The sequence below is a fragment of the Anomaloglossus baeobatrachus genome, unplaced genomic scaffold (genome assembly GCF_048569485.1).
Source record: "Anomaloglossus baeobatrachus isolate aAnoBae1 unplaced genomic scaffold, aAnoBae1.hap1 Scaffold_812, whole genome shotgun sequence".
In the NCBI taxonomy this organism is placed as follows: domain Eukaryota; kingdom Metazoa; phylum Chordata; class Amphibia; order Anura; family Aromobatidae; genus Anomaloglossus; species Anomaloglossus baeobatrachus.
The window spans coordinates 43,922-65,767 of NW_027445198.1; the positions used below are offsets into that span (position 1 = coordinate 43,922).

Genomic DNA, 21,846 nt, shown 5'->3' on the forward strand with positions numbered 1-21,846 from the left:
ACCTGTGGTCACTGCAGCAGCAGGTGAATCCACTTTGTCCAAAAGGGATCTATTCCATTCAATTGCAAATGATCTAGATAAGACAGAGAACTGCAGCACGGGGACATAGCCGAGTTGGTCAGGTTGAGTGGTGATGAGTTTGCTATTTGGATGAATAAAGAAAGTCAAAAGTGTGAAAGATAAAAAACAAAAGGAGGAAGTGTGAAAAGTGAATGGGCCAAATTGAGGTGCATATGAAGACGTATGCTTTCTTCCAATTCATTAAATCGGGCTAATATGAATCAGGTGAATTGAGTTCTGCTTTTGGAAACTGGGTTAAGAAGGGGTGCACCGTTCCTGGAGGTACTGCAATACCAGGTCAATGCGTGGAGTGGACAGAGCAAGCTCTTTTTCCATCTCCCTGTTCTAAAAATCCATTTAATATATGGTCCCCAGATAGGGGACGTATCAGATATTAAACTGATAAGAACAGATACTACACTTGATCTTAGCCAAAAGGCCGAGAAGCGATAACCAGAATTGGTTTGGGCCTCGAGTGGCACCCTGGCCTATGCCGGACACATCTTAGGGAGAGAGAGCGAGAGGGAGACAAACCCACGCCTACACAAGACATTTTGTCACCCAAGCCAACCCTTGAAAAGGCTGCTTTGCAGAGCCAAAACAAGAAGAATGGTGCGTTTTGCAGCCGCCGCCCACTGCAATGAATCTGAATAACTCCTCCTTTAGGGCGCAAGCAACTCCCCTCCCCCTTGCAGTCTTTCCAATTCACGATACAAAAAGACGGACAGGACAGGTTGCCTGACTTTCCGTCACTGCCACCCTTTGCCATCCTTACCCGTAGAAAGCCCTTTCATCATCCCCAAACCCTAATCTTTTCCCTTTCCTTCCCAGCCCCCAAACCCTGCCCTCTGTACCTTTCTCACCACCCGCTTCCCTTCTCCTGTCATCCCCCTACCACCCGGGAAAAAAAGAGATTGCCCCCTCCTTCCACTAGCCCACCCTCCCACCCAAAGAACAACTTCTTCTGCGCAGCTTGTTTTCTAGGCAGCAGCGCTATTGTGATGTCATCGGGGGGCATTGTGACAAGCCGCCAGTGTTCCGTCTCTTCATGTTGTGCACAGTTCAAACGGAAAATACATCAACAGGCAGACTACAGAAAAGCTTACTATCAAAGGTTAGAGGGGGGCTTTCTCAGAGGGCTTTTTACAGTTTTTCTATTCCCAATTAGCCGTTTAAGTGTACTTATTGAAAGTAGTAATTCTTTCATAGGCCGCCCTTTCTTAGTATTTGACGTTCCTTATATTGCGGTATGAGGCTTCGCAGTAGGTTGCAAACATTCATCACCCATGACTGTCCCCAATTGAGCTCAGAAGCTCAATGTCTATCATGACCTCTCTTTTAGAATGTCCAAGAGCAAGCAAACTATTCCTCCAGGAGAGGGCGCCAACAGACTACTAAAGAGATCATCATTACTCAAAGAAAACCCCAAAAACCAATGCATGATAGGAATAAACAGGTAACTTTCTTTGGAGTGGAAGCGGAGAGATCGCACCAGATGCCAATTCTAGATGTTATCACACCTGTGGTCACTGCAGCAGCAGGTGAATCCACTTTGTCCAAAAGGGATCTATTCCATTCAATTGCAAATGATCTAGATAAGACAGAGAACTGCAGCACGGGGACATAGCCGAGTTGGTCAGGTTGAGTGGTGATGAGTTTGCTATTTGGATGAATAAAGAAAGTCAAAAGTGTGAAAGATAAAAAACAAAAGGAGGAAGTGTGAAAAGTGAATGGGCCAAATTGAGGTGCATATGAAGACGTATGCTTTCTTCCAATTCATTAAATCGGGCTAATATGAATCAGGTGAATTGAGTTCTGCTTTTGGAAACTGGGTTAAGAAGGGGTGCACCGTTCCTGGAGGTACTGCAATACCAGGTCAATGCGTGGAGTGGACAGAGCAAGCTCTTTTTCCATCTCCCTGTTCTAAAAATCCATTTAATATATGGTCCCCAGATAGGGGACGTATCAGATATTAAACTGATAAGAACAGATACTACACTTGATCTTAGCCAAAAGGCCGAGAAGCGATAACCAGAATTGGTTTGGGCCTCGAGTGGCACCCTGGCCTATGCCGGACACATCTTAGGGAGAGAGAGCGAGAGGGAGACAAACCCACGCCTACACAAGACATTTTGTCACCCAAGCCAACCCTTGAAAAGGCTGCTTTGCAGAGCCAAAACAAGAAGAATGGTGCGTTTTGCAGCCGCCGCCCACTGCAATGAATCTGAATAACTCCTCCTTTAGGGCGCAAGCAACTCCCCTCCCCCTTGCAGTCTTTCCAATTCACGATACAAAAAGACGGACAGGACAGGTTGCCTGACTTTCCGTCACTGCCACCCTTTGCCATCCTTACCCGTAGAAAGCCCTTTCATCATCCCCAAACCCTAATCTTTTCCCTTTCCTTCCCAGCCCCCAAACCCTGCCCTCTGTACCTTTCTCACCACCCGCTTCCCTTCTCCTGTCATCCCCCTACCACCCGGGAAAAAAAGAGATTGCCCCCTCCTTCCACTAGCCCACCCTCCCACCCAAAGAACAACTTCTTCTGCGCAGCTTGTTTTCTAGGCAGCAGCGCTATTGTGATGTCATCGGGGGGCATTGTGACAAGCCGCCAGTGTTCCGTCTCTTCATGTTGTGCACAGTTCAAACGGAAAATACATCAACAGGCAGACTACAGAAAAGCTTACTATCAAAGGTTAGAGGGGGGCTTTCTCAGAGGGCTTTTTACAGTTTTTCTATTCCCAATTAGCCGTTTAAGTGTACTTATTGAAAGTAGTAATTCTTTCATAGGCCGCCCTTTCTTAGTATTTGACGTTCCTTATATTGCGGTATGAGGCTTCGCAGTAGGTTGCAAACATTCATCACCCATGACTGTCCCCAATTGAGCTCAGAAGCTCAATGTCTATCATGACCTCTCTTTTAGAATGTCCAAGAGCAAGCAAACTATTCCTCCAGGAGAGGGCGCCAACAGACTACTAAAGAGATCATCATTACTCAAAGAAAACCCCAAAAACCAATGCATGATAGGAATAAACAGGTAACTTTCTTTGGAGTGGAAGCGGAGAGATCGCACCAGATGCCAATTCTAGATGTTATCACACCTGTGGTCACTGCAGCAGCAGGTGAATCCACTTTGTCCAAAAGGGATCTATTCCATTCAATTGCAAATGATCTAGATAAGACAGAGAACTGCAGCACGGGGACATAGCCGAGTTGGTCAGGTTGAGTGGTGATGAGTTTGCTATTTGGATGAATAAAGAAAGTCAAAAGTGTGAAAGATAAAAAACAAAAGGAGGAAGTGTGAAAAGTGAATGGGCCAAATTGAGGTGCATATGAAGACGTATGCTTTCTTCCAATTCATTAAATCGGGCTAATATGAATCAGGTGAATTGAGTTCTGCTTTTGGAAACTGGGTTAAGAAGGGGTGCACCGTTCCTGGAGGTACTGCAATACCAGGTCAATGCGTGGAGTGGACAGAGCAAGCTCTTTTTCCATCTCCCTGTTCTAAAAATCCATTTAATATATGGTCCCCAGATAGGGGACGTATCAGATATTAAACTGATAAGAACAGATACTACACTTGATCTTAGCCAAAAGGCCGAGAAGCGATAACCAGAATTGGTTTGGGCCTCGAGTGGCACCCTGGCCTATGCCGGACACATCTTAGGGAGAGAGAGCGAGAGGGAGACAAACCCACGCCTACACAAGACATTTTGTCACCCAAGCCAACCCTTGAAAAGGCTGCTTTGCAGAGCCAAAACAAGAAGAATGGTGCGTTTTGCAGCCGCCGCCCACTGCAATGAATCTGAATAACTCCTCCTTTAGGGCGCAAGCAACTCCCCTCCCCCTTGCAGTCTTTCCAATTCACGATACAAAAAGACGGACAGGACAGGTTGCCTGACTTTCCGTCACTGCCACCCTTTGCCATCCTTACCCGTAGAAAGCCCTTTCATCATCCCCAAACCCTAATCTTTTCCCTTTCCTTCCCAGCCCCCAAACCCTGCCCTCTGTACCTTTCTCACCACCCGCTTCCCTTCTCCTGTCATCCCCCTACCACCCGGGAAAAAAAGAGATTGCCCCCTCCTTCCACTAGCCCACCCTCCCACCCAAAGAACAACTTCTTCTGCGCAGCTTGTTTTCTAGGCAGCAGCGCTATTGTGATGTCATCGGGGGGCATTGTGACAAGCCGCCAGTGTTCCGTCTCTTCATGTTGTGCACAGTTCAAACGGAAAATACATCAACAGGCAGACTACAGAAAAGCTTACTATCAAAGGTTAGAGGGGGGCTTTCTCAGAGGGCTTTTTACAGTTTTTCTATTCCCAATTAGCCGTTTAAGTGTACTTATTGAAAGTAGTAATTCTTTCATAGGCCGCCCTTTCTTAGTATTTGACGTTCCTTATATTGCGGTATGAGGCTTCGCAGTAGGTTGCAAACATTCATCACCCATGACTGTCCCCAATTGAGCTCAGAAGCTCAATGTCTATCATGACCTCTCTTTTAGAATGTCCAAGAGCAAGCAAACTATTCCTCCAGGAGAGGGCGCCAACAGACTACTAAAGAGATCATCATTACTCAAAGAAAACCCCAAAAACCAATGCATGATAGGAATAAACAGGTAACTTTCTTTGGAGTGGAAGCGGAGAGATCGCACCAGATGCCAATTCTAGATGTTATCACACCTGTGGTCACTGCAGCAGCAGGTGAATCCACTTTGTCCAAAAGGGATCTATTCCATTCAATTGCAAATGATCTAGATAAGACAGAGAACTGCAGCACGGGGACATAGCCGAGTTGGTCAGGTTGAGTGGTGATGAGTTTGCTATTTGGATGAATAAAGAAAGTCAAAAGTGTGAAAGATAAAAAACAAAAGGAGGAAGTGTGAAAAGTGAATGGGCCAAATTGAGGTGCATATGAAGACGTATGCTTTCTTCCAATTCATTAAATCGGGCTAATATGAATCAGGTGAATTGAGTTCTGCTTTTGGAAACTGGGTTAAGAAGGGGTGCACCGTTCCTGGAGGTACTGCAATACCAGGTCAATGCGTGGAGTGGACAGAGCAAGCTCTTTTTCCATCTCCCTGTTCTAAAAATCCATTTAATATATGGTCCCCAGATAGGGGACGTATCAGATATTAAACTGATAAGAACAGATACTACACTTGATCTTAGCCAAAAGGCCGAGAAGCGATAACCAGAATTGGTTTGGGCCTCGAGTGGCACCCTGGCCTATGCCGGACACATCTTAGGGAGAGAGAGCGAGAGGGAGACAAACCCACGCCTACACAAGACATTTTGTCACCCAAGCCAACCCTTGAAAAGGCTGCTTTGCAGAGCCAAAACAAGAAGAATGGTGCGTTTTGCAGCCGCCGCCCACTGCAATGAATCTGAATAACTCCTCCTTTAGGGCGCAAGCAACTCCCCTCCCCCTTGCAGTCTTTCCAATTCACGATACAAAAAGACGGACAGGACAGGTTGCCTGACTTTCCGTCACTGCCACCCTTTGCCATCCTTACCCGTAGAAAGCCCTTTCATCATCCCCAAACCCTAATCTTTTCCCTTTCCTTCCCAGCCCCCAAACCCTGCCCTCTGTACCTTTCTCACCACCCGCTTCCCTTCTCCTGTCATCCCCCTACCACCCGGGAAAAAAAGAGATTGCCCCCTCCTTCCACTAGCCCACCCTCCCACCCAAAGAACAACTTCTTCTGCGCAGCTTGTTTTCTAGGCAGCAGCGCTATTGTGATGTCATCGGGGGGCATTGTGACAAGCCGCCAGTGTTCCGTCTCTTCATGTTGTGCACAGTTCAAACGGAAAATACATCAACAGGCAGACTACAGAAAAGCTTACTATCAAAGGTTAGAGGGGGGCTTTCTCAGAGGGCTTTTTACAGTTTTTCTATTCCCAATTAGCCGTTTAAGTGTACTTATTGAAAGTAGTAATTCTTTCATAGGCCGCCCTTTCTTAGTATTTGACGTTCCTTATATTGCGGTATGAGGCTTCGCAGTAGGTTGCAAACATTCATCACCCATGACTGTCCCCAATTGAGCTCAGAAGCTCAATGTCTATCATGACCTCTCTTTTAGAATGTCCAAGAGCAAGCAAACTATTCCTCCAGGAGAGGGCGCCAACAGACTACTAAAGAGATCATCATTACTCAAAGAAAACCCCAAAAACCAATGCATGATAGGAATAAACAGGTAACTTTCTTTGGAGTGGAAGCGGAGAGATCGCACCAGATGCCAATTCTAGATGTTATCACACCTGTGGTCACTGCAGCAGCAGGTGAATCCACTTTGTCCAAAAGGGATCTATTCCATTCAATTGCAAATGATCTAGATAAGACAGAGAACTGCAGCACGGGGACATAGCCGAGTTGGTCAGGTTGAGTGGTGATGAGTTTGCTATTTGGATGAATAAAGAAAGTCAAAAGTGTGAAAGATAAAAAACAAAAGGAGGAAGTGTGAAAAGTGAATGGGCCAAATTGAGGTGCATATGAAGACGTATGCTTTCTTCCAATTCATTAAATCGGGCTAATATGAATCAGGTGAATTGAGTTCTGCTTTTGGAAACTGGGTTAAGAAGGGGTGCACCGTTCCTGGAGGTACTGCAATACCAGGTCAATGCGTGGAGTGGACAGAGCAAGCTCTTTTTCCATCTCCCTGTTCTAAAAATCCATTTAATATATGGTCCCCAGATAGGGGACGTATCAGATATTAAACTGATAAGAACAGATACTACACTTGATCTTAGCCAAAAGGCCGAGAAGCGATAACCAGAATTGGTTTGGGCCTCGAGTGGCACCCTGGCCTATGCCGGACACATCTTAGGGAGAGAGAGCGAGAGGGAGACAAACCCACGCCTACACAAGACATTTTGTCACCCAAGCCAACCCTTGAAAAGGCTGCTTTGCAGAGCCAAAACAAGAAGAATGGTGCGTTTTGCAGCCGCCGCCCACTGCAATGAATCTGAATAACTCCTCCTTTAGGGCGCAAGCAACTCCCCTCCCCCTTGCAGTCTTTCCAATTCACGATACAAAAAGACGGACAGGACAGGTTGCCTGACTTTCCGTCACTGCCACCCTTTGCCATCCTTACCCGTAGAAAGCCCTTTCATCATCCCCAAACCCTAATCTTTTCCCTTTCCTTCCCAGCCCCCAAACCCTGCCCTCTGTACCTTTCTCACCACCCGCTTCCCTTCTCCTGTCATCCCCCTACCACCCGGGAAAAAAAGAGATTGCCCCCTCCTTCCACTAGCCCACCCTCCCACCCAAAGAACAACTTCTTCTGCGCAGCTTGTTTTCTAGGCAGCAGCGCTATTGTGATGTCATCGGGGGGCATTGTGACAAGCCGCCAGTGTTCCGTCTCTTCATGTTGTGCACAGTTCAAACGGAAAATACATCAACAGGCAGACTACAGAAAAGCTTACTATCAAAGGTTAGAGGGGGGCTTTCTCAGAGGGCTTTTTACAGTTTTTCTATTCCCAATTAGCCGTTTAAGTGTACTTATTGAAAGTAGTAATTCTTTCATAGGCCGCCCTTTCTTAGTATTTGACGTTCCTTATATTGCGGTATGAGGCTTCGCAGTAGGTTGCAAACATTCATCACCCATGACTGTCCCCAATTGAGCTCAGAAGCTCAATGTCTATCATGACCTCTCTTTTAGAATGTCCAAGAGCAAGCAAACTATTCCTCCAGGAGAGGGCGCCAACAGACTACTAAAGAGATCATCATTACTCAAAGAAAACCCCAAAAACCAATGCATGATAGGAATAAACAGGTAACTTTCTTTGGAGTGGAAGCGGAGAGATCGCACCAGATGCCAATTCTAGATGTTATCACACCTGTGGTCACTGCAGCAGCAGGTGAATCCACTTTGTCCAAAAGGGATCTATTCCATTCAATTGCAAATGATCTAGATAAGACAGAGAACTGCAGCACGGGGACATAGCCGAGTTGGTCAGGTTGAGTGGTGATGAGTTTGCTATTTGGATGAATAAAGAAAGTCAAAAGTGTGAAAGATAAAAAACAAAAGGAGGAAGTGTGAAAAGTGAATGGGCCAAATTGAGGTGCATATGAAGACGTATGCTTTCTTCCAATTCATTAAATCGGGCTAATATGAATCAGGTGAATTGAGTTCTGCTTTTGGAAACTGGGTTAAGAAGGGGTGCACCGTTCCTGGAGGTACTGCAATACCAGGTCAATGCGTGGAGTGGACAGAGCAAGCTCTTTTTCCATCTCCCTGTTCTAAAAATCCATTTAATATATGGTCCCCAGATAGGGGACGTATCAGATATTAAACTGATAAGAACAGATTTTTGATTTAATGAAGCTTTCCAAAGCACCACAAAAAATGCATGACCGAAGTCACACCAAAAACAGTGCAAAGGCTAGGATTCGTGTGGACCCCACCGTGAGGAGAGGGTCCCCAAAAATCAACCCCGTCCCTCCGAGCCAGAAGGCCACAGCAAGGGTCAGGGATCTTCGGTGCTCCCCCAAGCCGAAGCCTGGTTGAGCCTTGTCGTTGCTCCCAGCGTCCACCCAGGCATCTTACCCAAGTGGAGTAGAGAGCTACTAGTTGTTGGTTTCGCAGCCGAAACTGCCCGGACCGTCAACCGGTGTTGGTTTCTCAGCCCAAGGCTAACCGGACCTCCAACCGGGTGTTGGTTTCTCAGCCGAAGCTGACCCAGACCTCCAACCGGGTGTTGGTTTCTCAGCCGAAGCTGACCCAGACCTCCAACCGGGTGTTAGTTTCTCAGCCCAAAGCTGACCAGACCTCCGACCGGGATTATAAAAATTTCCCTTCCTAGCCAGAAGGCCGGGATAGGGTAATATGCTCAAAAAGTATGAAAAGGCAAGGTACGGTGTGCTACAGAGCCCAAGGCTTGCCGGGGTCCCAAGCCAGCAAGCTCAGACTCACTCCAGGGTCGTCAGTCCTGGGGCACGTTGTACCATAGCCCACCACCCTTACTCAGTCTAATAGCCTCGATCCTGGTAGGGCCATGTTTTCCTCTAGATGAATATACTATCCACCCAGAGTACTAGCAAGCGCAACCTTCCAGTGTGCATTGTATCATTGTACTAAGGTGGCCTGGAGCTTAAACCACCTCTTCGAACAACACTACACTTGATCTTAGCCAAAAGGCCGAGAAGCGATAACCAGAATTGGTTTGGGCCTCGAGTGGCACCCTGGCCTATGCCGGACACATCTTAGGGAGAGAGAGCGAGAGGGAGACAAACCCACGCCTACACAAGACATTTTGTCACCCAAGCCAACCCTTGAAAAGGCTGCTTTGCAGAGCCAAAACAAGAAGAATGGTGCGTTTTGCAGCCGCCGCCCACTGCAATGAATCTGAATAACTCCTCCTTTAGGGCGCAAGCAACTCCCCTCCCCCTTGCAGTCTTTCCAATTCACGATACAAAAAGACGGACAGGACAGGTTGCCTGACTTTCCGTCACTGCCACCCTTTGCCATCCTTACCCGTAGAAAGCCCTTTCATCATCCCCAAACCCTAATCTTTTCCCTTTCCTTCCCAGCCCCCAAACCCTGCCCTCTGTACCTTTCTCACCACCCGCTTCCCTTCTCCTGTCATCCCCCTACCACCCGGGAAAAAAAGAGATTGCCCCCTCCTTCCACTAGCCCACCCTCCCACCCAAAGAACAACTTCTTCTGCGCAGCTTGTTTTCTAGGCAGCAGCGCTATTGTGATGTCATCGGGGGGCATTGTGACAAGCCGCCAGTGTTCCGTCTCTTCATGTTGTGCACAGTTCAAACGGAAAATACATCAACAGGCAGACTACAGAAAAGCTTACTATCAAAGGTTAGAGGGGGGCTTTCTCAGAGGGCTTTTTACAGTTTTTCTATTCCCAATTAGCCGTTTAAGTGTACTTATTGAAAGTAGTAATTCTTTCATAGGCCGCCCTTTCTTAGTATTTGACGTTCCTTATATTGCGGTATGAGGCTTCGCAGTAGGTTGCAAACATTCATCACCCATGACTGTCCCCAATTGAGCTCAGAAGCTCAATGTCTATCATGACCTCTCTTTTAGAATGTCCAAGAGCAAGCAAACTATTCCTCCAGGAGAGGGCGCCAACAGACTACTAAAGAGATCATCATTACTCAAAGAAAACCCCAAAAACCAATGCATGATAGGAATAAACAGGTAACTTTCTTTGGAGTGGAAGCGGAGAGATCGCACCAGATGCCAATTCTAGATGTTATCACACCTGTGGTCACTGCAGCAGCAGGTGAATCCACTTTGTCCAAAAGGGATCTATTCCATTCAATTGCAAATGATCTAGATAAGACAGAGAACTGCAGCACGGGGACATAGCCGAGTTGGTCAGGTTGAGTGGTGATGAGTTTGCTATTTGGATGAATAAAGAAAGTCAAAAGTGTGAAAGATAAAAAACAAAAGGAGGAAGTGTGAAAAGTGAATGGGCCAAATTGAGGTGCATATGAAGACGTATGCTTTCTTCCAATTCATTAAATCGGGCTAATATGAATCAGGTGAATTGAGTTCTGCTTTTGGAAACTGGGTTAAGAAGGGGTGCACCGTTCCTGGAGGTACTGCAATACCAGGTCAATGCGTGGAGTGGACAGAGCAAGCTCTTTTTCCATCTCCCTGTTCTAAAAATCCATTTAATATATGGTCCCCAGATAGGGGACGTATCAGATATTAAACTGATAAGAACAGATACTACACTTGATCTTAGCCAAAAGGCCGAGAAGCGATAACCAGAATTGGTTTGGGCCTCGAGTGGCACCCTGGCCTATGCCGGACACATCTTAGGGAGAGAGAGCGAGAGGGAGACAAACCCACGCCTACACAAGACATTTTGTCACCCAAGCCAACCCTTGAAAAGGCTGCTTTGCAGAGCCAAAACAAGAAGAATGGTGCGTTTTGCAGCCGCCGCCCACTGCAATGAATCTGAATAACTCCTCCTTTAGGGCGCAAGCAACTCCCCTCCCCCTTGCAGTCTTTCCAATTCACGATACAAAAAGACGGACAGGACAGGTTGCCTGACTTTCCGTCACTGCCACCCTTTGCCATCCTTACCCGTAGAAAGCCCTTTCATCATCCCCAAACCCTAATCTTTTCCCTTTCCTTCCCAGCCCCCAAACCCTGCCCTCTGTACCTTTCTCACCACCCGCTTCCCTTCTCCTGTCATCCCCCTACCACCCGGGAAAAAAAGAGATTGCCCCCTCCTTCCACTAGCCCACCCTCCCACCCAAAGAACAACTTCTTCTGCGCAGCTTGTTTTCTAGGCAGCAGCGCTATTGTGATGTCATCGGGGGGCATTGTGACAAGCCGCCAGTGTTCCGTCTCTTCATGTTGTGCACAGTTCAAACGGAAAATACATCAACAGGCAGACTACAGAAAAGCTTACTATCAAAGGTTAGAGGGGGGCTTTCTCAGAGGGCTTTTTACAGTTTTTCTATTCCCAATTAGCCGTTTAAGTGTACTTATTGAAAGTAGTAATTCTTTCATAGGCCGCCCTTTCTTAGTATTTGACGTTCCTTATATTGCGGTATGAGGCTTCGCAGTAGGTTGCAAACATTCATCACCCATGACTGTCCCCAATTGAGCTCAGAAGCTCAATGTCTATCATGACCTCTCTTTTAGAATGTCCAAGAGCAAGCAAACTATTCCTCCAGGAGAGGGCGCCAACAGACTACTAAAGAGATCATCATTACTCAAAGAAAACCCCAAAAACCAATGCATGATAGGAATAAACAGGTAACTTTCTTTGGAGTGGAAGCGGAGAGATCGCACCAGATGCCAATTCTAGATGTTATCACACCTGTGGTCACTGCAGCAGCAGGTGAATCCACTTTGTCCAAAAGGGATCTATTCCATTCAATTGCAAATGATCTAGATAAGACAGAGAACTGCAGCACGGGGACATAGCCGAGTTGGTCAGGTTGAGTGGTGATGAGTTTGCTATTTGGATGAATAAAGAAAGTCAAAAGTGTGAAAGATAAAAAACAAAAGGAGGAAGTGTGAAAAGTGAATGGGCCAAATTGAGGTGCATATGAAGACGTATGCTTTCTTCCAATTCATTAAATCGGGCTAATATGAATCAGGTGAATTGAGTTCTGCTTTTGGAAACTGGGTTAAGAAGGGGTGCACCGTTCCTGGAGGTACTGCAATACCAGGTCAATGCGTGGAGTGGACAGAGCAAGCTCTTTTTCCATCTCCCTGTTCTAAAAATCCATTTAATATATGGTCCCCAGATAGGGGACGTATCAGATATTAAACTGATAAGAACAGATACTACACTTGATCTTAGCCAAAAGGCCGAGAAGCGATAACCAGAATTGGTTTGGGCCTCGAGTGGCACCCTGGCCTATGCCGGACACATCTTAGGGAGAGAGAGCGAGAGGGAGACAAACCCACGCCTACACAAGACATTTTGTCACCCAAGCCAACCCTTGAAAAGGCTGCTTTGCAGAGCCAAAACAAGAAGAATGGTGCGTTTTGCAGCCGCCGCCCACTGCAATGAATCTGAATAACTCCTCCTTTAGGGCGCAAGCAACTCCCCTCCCCCTTGCAGTCTTTCCAATTCACGATACAAAAAGACGGACAGGACAGGTTGCCTGACTTTCCGTCACTGCCACCCTTTGCCATCCTTACCCGTAGAAAGCCCTTTCATCATCCCCAAACCCTAATCTTTTCCCTTTCCTTCCCAGCCCCCAAACCCTGCCCTCTGTACCTTTCTCACCACCCGCTTCCCTTCTCCTGTCATCCCCCTACCACCCGGGAAAAAAAGAGATTGCCCCCTCCTTCCACTAGCCCACCCTCCCACCCAAAGAACAACTTCTTCTGCGCAGCTTGTTTTCTAGGCAGCAGCGCTATTGTGATGTCATCGGGGGGCATTGTGACAAGCCGCCAGTGTTCCGTCTCTTCATGTTGTGCACAGTTCAAACGGAAAATACATCAACAGGCAGACTACAGAAAAGCTTACTATCAAAGGTTAGAGGGGGGCTTTCTCAGAGGGCTTTTTACAGTTTTTCTATTCCCAATTAGCCGTTTAAGTGTACTTATTGAAAGTAGTAATTCTTTCATAGGCCGCCCTTTCTTAAGTATTTGACGTTCCTTATATTGCGGTATGAGGCTTCGCAGTAGGTTGCAAACATTCATCACCCATGACTGTCCCCAATTGAGCTCAGAAGCTCAATGTCTATCATGACCTCTCTTTTAGAATGTCCAAGAGCAAGCAAACTATTCCTCCAGGAGAGGGCGCCAACAGACTACTAAAGAGATCATCATTACTCAAAGAAAACCCCAAAAACCAATGCATGATAGGAATAAACAGGTAACTTTCTTTGGAGTGGAAGCGGAGAGATCGCACCAGATGCCAATTCTAGATGTTATCACACCTGTGGTCACTGCAGCAGCAGGTGAATCCACTTTGTCCAAAAGGGATCTATTCCATTCAATTGCAAATGATCTAGATAAGACAGAGAACTGCAGCACGGGGACATAGCCGAGTTGGTCAGGTTGAGTGGTGATGAGTTTGCTATTTGGATGAATAAAGAAAGTCAAAAGTGTGAAAGATAAAAAACAAAAGGAGGAAGTGTGAAAAGTGAATGGGCCAAATTGAGGTGCATATGAAGACGTATGCTTTCTTCCAATTCATTAAATCGGGCTAATATGAATCAGGTGAATTGAGTTCTGCTTTTGGAAACTGGGTTAAGAAGGGGTGCACCGTTCCTGGAGGTACTGCAATACCAGGTCAATGCGTGGAGTGGACAGAGCAAGCTCTTTTTCCATCTCCCTGTTCTAAAAATCCATTTAATATATGGTCCCCAGATAGGGGACGTATCAGATATTAAACTGATAAGAACAGATACTACACTTGATCTTAGCCAAAAGGCCGAGAAGCGATAACCAGAATTGGTTTGGGCCTCGAGTGGCACCCTGGCCTATGCCGGACACATCTTAGGGAGAGAGAGCGAGAGGGAGACAAACCCACGCCTACACAAGACATTTTGTCACCCAAGCCAACCCTTGAAAAGGCTGCTTTGCAGAGCCAAAACAAGAAGAATGGTGCGTTTTGCAGCCGCCGCCCACTGCAATGAATCTGAATAACTCCTCCTTTAGGGCGCAAGCAACTCCCCTCCCCCTTGCAGTCTTTCCAATTCACGATACAAAAAGACGGACAGGACAGTTTGCCTGACTTTCCGTCACTGCCACCCTTTGCCATCCTTACCCGTAGAAAGCCCTTTCATCATCCCCAAACCCTAATCTTTTCCCTTTCCTTCCCAGCCCCCAAACCCTGCCCTCTGTACCTTTCTCACCACCCGCTTCCCTTCTCCTGTCATCCCCCTACCACCCGGGAAAAAAAGAGATTGCCCCCTCCTTCCACTAGCCCACCCTCCCACCCAAAGAACAACTTCTTCTGCGCAGCTTGTTTTCTAGGCAGCAGCGCTATTGTGATGTCATCGGGGGGCATTGTGACAAGCCGCCAGTGTTCCGTCTCTTCATGTTGTGCACAGTTCAAACGGAAAATACATCAACAGGCAGACTACAGAAAAGCTTACTATCAAAGGTTAGAGGGGGGCTTTCTCAGAGGGCTTTTTACAGTTTTTCTATTCCCAATTAGCCGTTTAAGTGTACTTATTGAAAGTAGTAATTCTTTCATAGGCCGCCCTTTCTTAGTATTTGACGTTCCTTATATTGCGGTATGAGGCTTCGCAGTAGGTTGCAAACATTCATCACCCATGACTGTCCCCAATTGAGCTCAGAAGCTCAATGTCTATCATGACCTCTCTTTTAGAATGTCCAAGAGCAAGCAAACTATTCCTCCAGGAGAGGGCGCCAACAGACTACTAAAGAGATCATCATTACTCAAAGAAAACCCCAAAAACCAATGCATGATAGGAATAAACAGGTAACTTTCTTTGGAGTGGAAGCGGAGAGATCGCACCAGATGCCAATTCTAGATGTTATCACACCTGTGGTCACTGCAGCAGCAGGTGAATCCACTTTGTCCAAAAGGAATCTATTCCATTCAATTGCAAATGATCTAGATAAGACAGAGAACTGCAGCACGGGGACATAGCCGAGTTGGTCAGGTTGAGTGGTGATGAGTTTGCTATTTGGATGAATAAAGAAAGTCAAAAGTGTGAAAGATAAAAAACAAAAGGAGGAAGTGTGAAAAGTGAATGGGCCAAATTGAGGTGCATATGAAGACGTATGCTTTCTTCCAATTCATTAAATCGGGCTAATATGAATCAGGTGAATTGAGTTCTGCTTTTGGAAACTGGGTTAAGAAGGGGTGCACCGTTCCTGGAGGTACTGCAATACCAGGTCAATGCGTGGAGTGGACAGAGCAAGCTCTTTTTCCATCTCCCTGTTCTAAAAATCCATTTAATATATGGTCCCCAGATAGGGGACGTATCAGATATTAAACTGATAAGAACAGATACTACACTTGATCTTAGCCAAAAGGCCGAGAAGCGATAACCAGAATTGGTTTGGGCCTCGAGTGGCACCCTGGCCTATGCCGGACACATCTTAGGGAGAGAGAGCGAGAGGGAGACAAACCCACGCCTACACAAGACATTTTGTCACCCAAGCCAACCCTTGAAAAGGCTGCTTTGCAGAGCCAAAACAAGAAGAATGGTGCGTTTTGCAGCCGCCGCCCACTGCAATGAATCTGAATAACTCCTCCTTTAGGGCGCAAGCAACTCCCCTCCCCCTTGCAGTCTTTCCAATTCACGATACAAAAAGACGGACAGGACAGGTTGCCTGACTTTCCGTCACTGCCACCCTTTGCCATCCTTACCCGTAGAAAGCCCTTTCATCATCCCCAAACCCTAATCTTTTCCCTTTCCTTCCCAGCCCCCAAACCCTGCCCTCTGTACCTTTCTCACCACCCGCTTCCCTTCTCCTGTCATCCCCCTACCACCCGGGAAAAAAAGAGATTGCCCCCTCCTTCCACTAGCCCACCCTCCCACCCAAAGAACAACTTCTTCTGCGCAGCTTGTTTTCTAGGCAGCAGCGCTATTGTGATGTCATCGGGGGGCATTGTGACAAGCCGCCAGTGTTCCGTCTCTTCATGTTGTGCACAGTTCAAACGGAAAATACATCAACAGGCAGACTACAGAAAAGCTTACTATCAAAGGTTAGAGGGGGGCTTTCTCAGAGGGCTTTTTACAGTTTTTCTATTCCCAATTAGCCGTTTAAGTGTACTTATTGAAAGTAGTAATTCTTTCATAGGCCGCCCTTTCTTAGTATTTGACGTTCCTTATATTGCGGTATGAGGCTTCGCAGTAGGTTGCAAACATTCATCACCCATGACTGTCCCCAATTGAGCTCAGAAGCTCAATGTCTATCATGACCTCTCTTTTAGAATGTCCAAGAGCAAGCAAACTATTCCTCCAGGAGAGGGCGCCAACAGACTACTAAAGAGATCATCATTACTCAAAGAAAACCCCAAAAACCAATGCATGATAGGAATAAACAGGTAACTTTCTTTGGAGTGGAAGCGGAGAGATCGCACCAGATGCCAATTCTAGATGTTATCACACCTGTGGTCACTGCAGCAGCAGGTGAATCCACTTTGTCCAAAAGGGATCTATTCCATTCAATTGCAAATGATCTAGATAAGACAGAGAACTGCAGCACGGGGACATAGCCGAGTTGGTCAGGTTGAGTGGTGATGAGTTTGCTATTTGGATGAATAAAGAAAGTCAAAAGTGTGAAAGATAAAAAACAAAAGGAGGAAGTGTGAAAAGTGAATGGGCCAAATTGAGGTGCATATGAAGACGTATGCTTTCTTCCAATTCATTAAATCGGGCTAATATGAATCAGGTGAATTGAGTTCTGCTTTTGGAAACTGGGTTAAGAAGGGGTGCACCGTTCCTGGAGGTACTGCAATACCAGGTCAATGCGTGGAGTGGACAGAGCAAGCTCTTTTTCCATCTCCCTGTTCTAAAAATCCATTTAATATATGGTCCCCAGATAGGGGACGTATCAGATATTAAACTGATAAGAACAGATACTACACTTGATCTTAGCCAAAAGGCCGAGAAGCGATAACCAGAATTGGTTTGGGCCTCGAGTGGCACCCTGGCCTATGCCGGACACATCTTAGGGAGAGAGAGCGAGAGGGAGACAAACCCACGCCTACACAAGACATTTTGTCACCCAAGCCAACCCTTGAAAAGGCTGCTTTGCAGAGCCAAAACAAGAAGAATGGTGCGTTTTGCAGCCGCCGCCCACTGCAATGAATCTGAATAACTCCTCCTTTAGGGCGCAAGCAACTCCCCTCCCCCTTGCAGTCTTTCCAATTCACGATACAAAAAGACGGACAGGACAGGTTGCCTGACTTTCCGTCACTGCCACCCTTTGCCATCCTTACCCGTAGAAAGCCCTTTCATCATCCCCAAACCCTAATCTTTTCCCTTTCCTTCCCAGCCCCCAAACCCTGCCCTCTGTACCTTTCTCACCACCCGCTTCCCTTCTCCTGTCATCCCCCTACCACCCGGGAAAAAAAGAGATTGCCCCCTCCTTCCACTAGCCCACCCTCCCACCCAAAGAACAACTTCTTCTGCGCAGCTTGTTTTCTAGGCAGCAGCGCTATTGTGATGTCATCGGGGGGCATTGTGACAAGCCGCCAGTGTTCCGTCTCTTCATGTTGTGCACAGTTCAAACGGAAAATACATCAACAGGCAGACTACAGAAAAGCTTACTATCAAAGGTTAGAGGGGGGCTTTCTCAGAGGGCTTTTTACAGTTTTTCTATTCCCAATTAGCCGTTTAAGTGTACTTATTGAAAGTAGTAATTCTTTCATAGGCCGCCCTTTCTTAGTATTTGACGTTCCTTATATTGCGGTATGAGGCTTCGCAGTAGGTTGCAAACATTCATCACCCATGACTGTCCCCAATTGAGCTCAGAAGCTCAATGTCTATCATGACCTCTCTTTTAGAATGTCCAAGAGCAAGCAAACTATTCCTCCAGGAGAGGGCGCCAACAGACTACTAAAGAGATCATCATTACTCAAAGAAAACCCCAAAAACCAATGCATGATAGGAATAAACAGGTAACTTTCTTTGGAGTGGAAGCGGAGAGATCGCACCAGATGCCAATTCTAGATGTTATCACACCTGTGGTCACTGCAGCAGCAGGTGAATCCACTTTGTCCAAAAGGGATCTATTCCATTCAATTGCAAATGATCTAGATAAGACAGAGAACTGCAGCACGGGGACATAGCCGAGTTGGTCAGGTTGAGTGGTGATGAGTTTGCTATTTGGATGAATAAAGAAAGTCAAAAGTGTGAAAGATAAAAAACAAAAGGAGGAAGTGTGAAAAGTGAATGGGCCAAATTGAGGTGCATATGAAGACGTATGCTTTCTTCCAATTCATTAAATCGGGCTAATATGAATCAGGTGAATTGAGTTCTGCTTTTGGAAACTGGGTTAAGAAGGGGTGCACCGTTCCTGGAGGTACTGCAATACCAGGTCAATGCGTGGAGTGGACAGAGCAAGCTCTTTTTCCATCTCCCTGTTCTAAAAATCCATTTAATATATGGTCCCCAGATAGGGGACGTATCAGATATTAAACTGATAAGAACAGATACTACACTTGATCTTAGCCAAAAGGCCGAGAAGCGATAACCAGAATTGGTTTGGGCCTCGAGTGGCACCCTGGCCTATGCCGGACACATCTTAGGGAGAGAGAGCGAGAGGGAGACAAACCCACGCCTACACAAGACATTTTGTCACCCAAGCCAACCCTTGAAAAGGCTGCTTTGCAGAGCCAAAACAAGAAGAATGGTGCGTTTTGCAGCCGCCGCCCACTGCAATGAATCTGAATAACTCCTCCTTTAGGGCGCAAGCAACTCCCCTCCCCCTTGCAGTCTTTCCAATTCACGATACAAAAAGACGGACAGGACAGGTTGCCTGACTTTCCGTCACTGCCACCCTTTGCCATCCTTACCCGTAGAAAGCCCTTTCATCATCCCCAAACCCTAATCTTTTCCCTTTCCTTCCCAGCCCCCAAACCCTGCCCTCTGTACCTTTCTCACCACCCGCTTCCCTTCTCCTGTCATCCCCCTACCACCCGGGAAAAAAATAGATTGCCCCCTCCTTCCACTAGCCCACCCTCCCACCCAAAGAACAACTTCTTCTGCGCAGCTTGTTTTCTAGGCAGCAGCGCTATTGTGATGTCATCGGGGGGCATTGTGACAAGCCGCCAGTGTTCCGTCTCTTCATGTTGTGCACAGTTCAAACGGAAAATACATCAACAGGCAGACTACAGAAAAGCTTACTATCAAAGGTTAGAGGGGGGCTTTCTCAGAGGGCTTTTTACAGTTTTTCTATTCCCAATTAGCCGTTTAAGTGTACTTATTGAAAGTAGTAATTCTTTCATAGGCCGCCCTTTCTTAGTATTTGACGTTCCTTATATTGCGGTATGAGGCTTCGCAGTAGGTTGCAAACATTCATCACCCATGACTGTCCCCAATTGAGCTCAGAAGCTCAATGTCTATCATGACCTCTCTTTTAGAATGTCCAAGAGCAAGCAAACTATTCCTCCAGGAGAGGGCGCCAACAGACTACTAAAGAGATCATCATTACTCAAAGAAAACCCCAAAAACCAATGCATGATAGGAATAAACAGGTAACTTTCTTTGGAGTGGAAGCGGAGAGATCGCACCAGATGCCAATTCTAGATGTTATCACACCTGTGGTCACTGCAGCAGCAGGTGAATCCACTTTGTCCAAAAGGGATCTATTCCATTCAATTGCAAATGATCTAGATAAGACAGAGAACTGCAGCACGGGGACATAGCCGAGTTGGTCAGGTTGAGTGGTGATGAGTTTGCTATTTGGATGAATAAAGAAAGTCAAAAGTGTGAAAGATAAAAAACAAAAGGAGGAAGTGTGAAAAGTGAATGGGCCAAATTGAGGTGCATATGAAGACGTATGCTTTCTTCCAATTCATTAAATCGGGCTAATATGAATCAGGTGAATTGAGTTCTGCTTTTGGAAACTGGGTTAAGAAGGGGTGCACCGTTCCTGGAGGTACTGCAATACCAGGTCAATGCGTGGAGTGGACAGAGCAAGCTCTTTTTCCATCTCCCTGTTCTAAAAATCCATTTAATATATGGTCCCCAGATAGGGGACGTATCAGATATTAAACTGATAAGAACAGATACTACACTTGATCTTAGCCAAAAGGCCGAGAAGCGATAACCAGAATTGGTTTGGGCCTCGAGTGGCACCCTGGCCTATGCCGGACACATCTTAGGGAGAGAGAGCGAGAGGGAGACAAACCCACGCCTACACAAGACATTTTGTCACCCAAGCCAACCCTTGAAAAGGCTGCTTTGCAGAGCCAAAACAAGAAGAATGGTGCGTTTTGCAGCCGCCGCCCACTGCAATGAATCTGAATAACTCCTCCTTTAGGGCGCAAGCAACTCCCCTCCCCCTTGCAGTCTTTCCAATTCACGATACAAAAAGACGGACAGGACAGGTTGCCTGACTTTCCGTCACTGCCACCCTTTGCCATCCTTACCCGTAGAAAGCCCTTTCATCATCCCCAAACCCTAATCTTTTCCCTTTCCTTCCCAGCCCCCAAACCCTGCCCTCTGTACCTTTCTCACCACCCGCTTCCCTTCTCCTGTCATCCCCCTACCACCCGGGAAAAAAAGAGATTGCCCCCTCCTTCCACTAGCCCACCCTCCCACCCAAAGAACAACTTCTTCTGCGCAGCTTGTTTTCTAGGCAGCAGCGCTATTGTGATGTCATCGGGGGGCATTGTGACAAGCCGCCAGTGTTCCGTCTCTTCATGTTGTGCACAGTTCAAACGGAAAATACATCAACAGGCAGACTACAGAAAAGCTTACTATCAAAGGTTAGAGGGGGGCTTTCTCAGAGGGCTTTTTACAGTTTTTCTATTCCCAATTAGCCGTTTAAGTGTACTTATTGAAAGTAGTAATTCTTTCATAGGCCGCCCTTTCTTAGTATTTGACGTTCCTTATATTGCGGTATGAGGCTTCGCAGTAGGTTGCAAACATTCATCACCCATGACTGTCCCCAATTGAGCTCAGAAGCTCAATGTCTATCATGACCTCTCTTTTAGAATGTCCAAGAGCAAGCAAACTATTCCTCCAGGAGAGGGCGCCAACAGACTACTAAAGAGATCATCATTACTCAAAGAAAACCCCAAAAACCAATGCATGATAGGAATAAACAGGTAACTTTCTTTGGAGTGGAAGCGGAGAGATCGCACCAGATGCCAATTCTAGATGTTATCACACCTGTGGTCACTGCAGCAGCAGGTGAATCCACTTTGTCCAAAAGGGATCTATTCCATTCAATTGCAAATGATCTAGATAAGACAGAGAACTGCAGCACGGGGACATAGCCGAGTTGGTCAGGTTGAGTGGTGATGAGTTTGCTATTTGGATGAATAAAGAAAGTCAAAAGTGTGAAAGATAAAAAACAAAAGGAGGAAGTGTGAAAAGTGAATGGGCCAAATTGAGGTGCATATGAAGACGTATGCTTTCTTCCAATTCATTAAATCGGGCTAATATGAATCAGGTGAATTGAGTTCTGCTTTTGGAAACTGGGTTAAGAAGGGGTGCACCGTTCCTGGAGGTACTGCAATACCAGGTCAATGCGTGGAGTGGACAGAGCAAGCTCTTTTTCCATCTCCCTGTTCTAAAAATCCATTTAATATATGGTCCCCAGATAGGGGACGTATCAGATATTAAACTGATAAGAACAGATACTACACTTGATCTTAGCCAAAAGGCCGAGAAGCGATAACCAGAATTGGTTTG

General features: G+C 46.5%; 14 non-coding genes across 14 annotated transcripts; all 14 read right to left on the reverse strand.

Moving 5' to 3' along the window:
* Window positions 1–320: 320 nt before the first annotated feature.
* Window positions 321–511, reverse strand: LOC142288309 (U2 spliceosomal RNA). Its single transcript, XR_012749100.1, has one exon. It is a non-coding gene; the product is annotated as a U2 spliceosomal RNA (small nuclear RNA).
* Window positions 512–1,898: 1,387 nt separating this feature from the next.
* LOC142288311 (U2 spliceosomal RNA) lies at window positions 1,899–2,089 on the reverse strand. Its single transcript, XR_012749102.1, has one exon. It is a non-coding gene; the product is annotated as a U2 spliceosomal RNA (small nuclear RNA).
* A 1,387-nt stretch (window positions 2,090–3,476) lies between these two features.
* LOC142288312 (U2 spliceosomal RNA) lies at window positions 3,477–3,667 on the reverse strand. The gene has a single exon (XR_012749103.1). It is a non-coding gene; the product is annotated as a U2 spliceosomal RNA (small nuclear RNA).
* A 1,387-nt stretch (window positions 3,668–5,054) lies between these two features.
* Window positions 5,055–5,245, reverse strand: LOC142288313 (U2 spliceosomal RNA). The gene has a single exon (XR_012749104.1). It is a non-coding gene; the product is annotated as a U2 spliceosomal RNA (small nuclear RNA).
* Window positions 5,246–6,632: 1,387 nt separating this feature from the next.
* On the reverse strand, window positions 6,633–6,823 carry LOC142288314 (U2 spliceosomal RNA). The gene has a single exon (XR_012749105.1). It is a non-coding gene; the product is annotated as a U2 spliceosomal RNA (small nuclear RNA).
* Window positions 6,824–8,210: 1,387 nt separating this feature from the next.
* LOC142288337 (U2 spliceosomal RNA) lies at window positions 8,211–8,403 on the reverse strand. Its single transcript, XR_012749127.1, has one exon. It is a non-coding gene; the product is annotated as a U2 spliceosomal RNA (small nuclear RNA).
* Window positions 8,404–10,592: 2,189 nt separating this feature from the next.
* Window positions 10,593–10,783, reverse strand: LOC142288315 (U2 spliceosomal RNA). The gene has a single exon (XR_012749106.1). It is a non-coding gene; the product is annotated as a U2 spliceosomal RNA (small nuclear RNA).
* A 1,387-nt stretch (window positions 10,784–12,170) lies between these two features.
* LOC142288317 (U2 spliceosomal RNA) lies at window positions 12,171–12,361 on the reverse strand. The gene has a single exon (XR_012749107.1). It is a non-coding gene; the product is annotated as a U2 spliceosomal RNA (small nuclear RNA).
* Window positions 12,362–13,749: 1,388 nt separating this feature from the next.
* On the reverse strand, window positions 13,750–13,940 carry LOC142288318 (U2 spliceosomal RNA). The gene has a single exon (XR_012749108.1). It is a non-coding gene; the product is annotated as a U2 spliceosomal RNA (small nuclear RNA).
* A 1,387-nt stretch (window positions 13,941–15,327) lies between these two features.
* LOC142288319 (U2 spliceosomal RNA) lies at window positions 15,328–15,518 on the reverse strand. Its single transcript, XR_012749109.1, has one exon. It is a non-coding gene; the product is annotated as a U2 spliceosomal RNA (small nuclear RNA).
* A 1,387-nt stretch (window positions 15,519–16,905) lies between these two features.
* Window positions 16,906–17,096, reverse strand: LOC142288320 (U2 spliceosomal RNA). The gene has a single exon (XR_012749110.1). It is a non-coding gene; the product is annotated as a U2 spliceosomal RNA (small nuclear RNA).
* A 1,387-nt stretch (window positions 17,097–18,483) lies between these two features.
* Window positions 18,484–18,674, reverse strand: LOC142288321 (U2 spliceosomal RNA). Its single transcript, XR_012749112.1, has one exon. It is a non-coding gene; the product is annotated as a U2 spliceosomal RNA (small nuclear RNA).
* Window positions 18,675–20,061: 1,387 nt separating this feature from the next.
* Window positions 20,062–20,252, reverse strand: LOC142288323 (U2 spliceosomal RNA). The gene has a single exon (XR_012749114.1). It is a non-coding gene; the product is annotated as a U2 spliceosomal RNA (small nuclear RNA).
* A 1,387-nt stretch (window positions 20,253–21,639) lies between these two features.
* On the reverse strand, window positions 21,640–21,830 carry LOC142288324 (U2 spliceosomal RNA). The gene has a single exon (XR_012749115.1). It is a non-coding gene; the product is annotated as a U2 spliceosomal RNA (small nuclear RNA).
* Window positions 21,831–21,846: the final 16 nt, after the last annotated feature.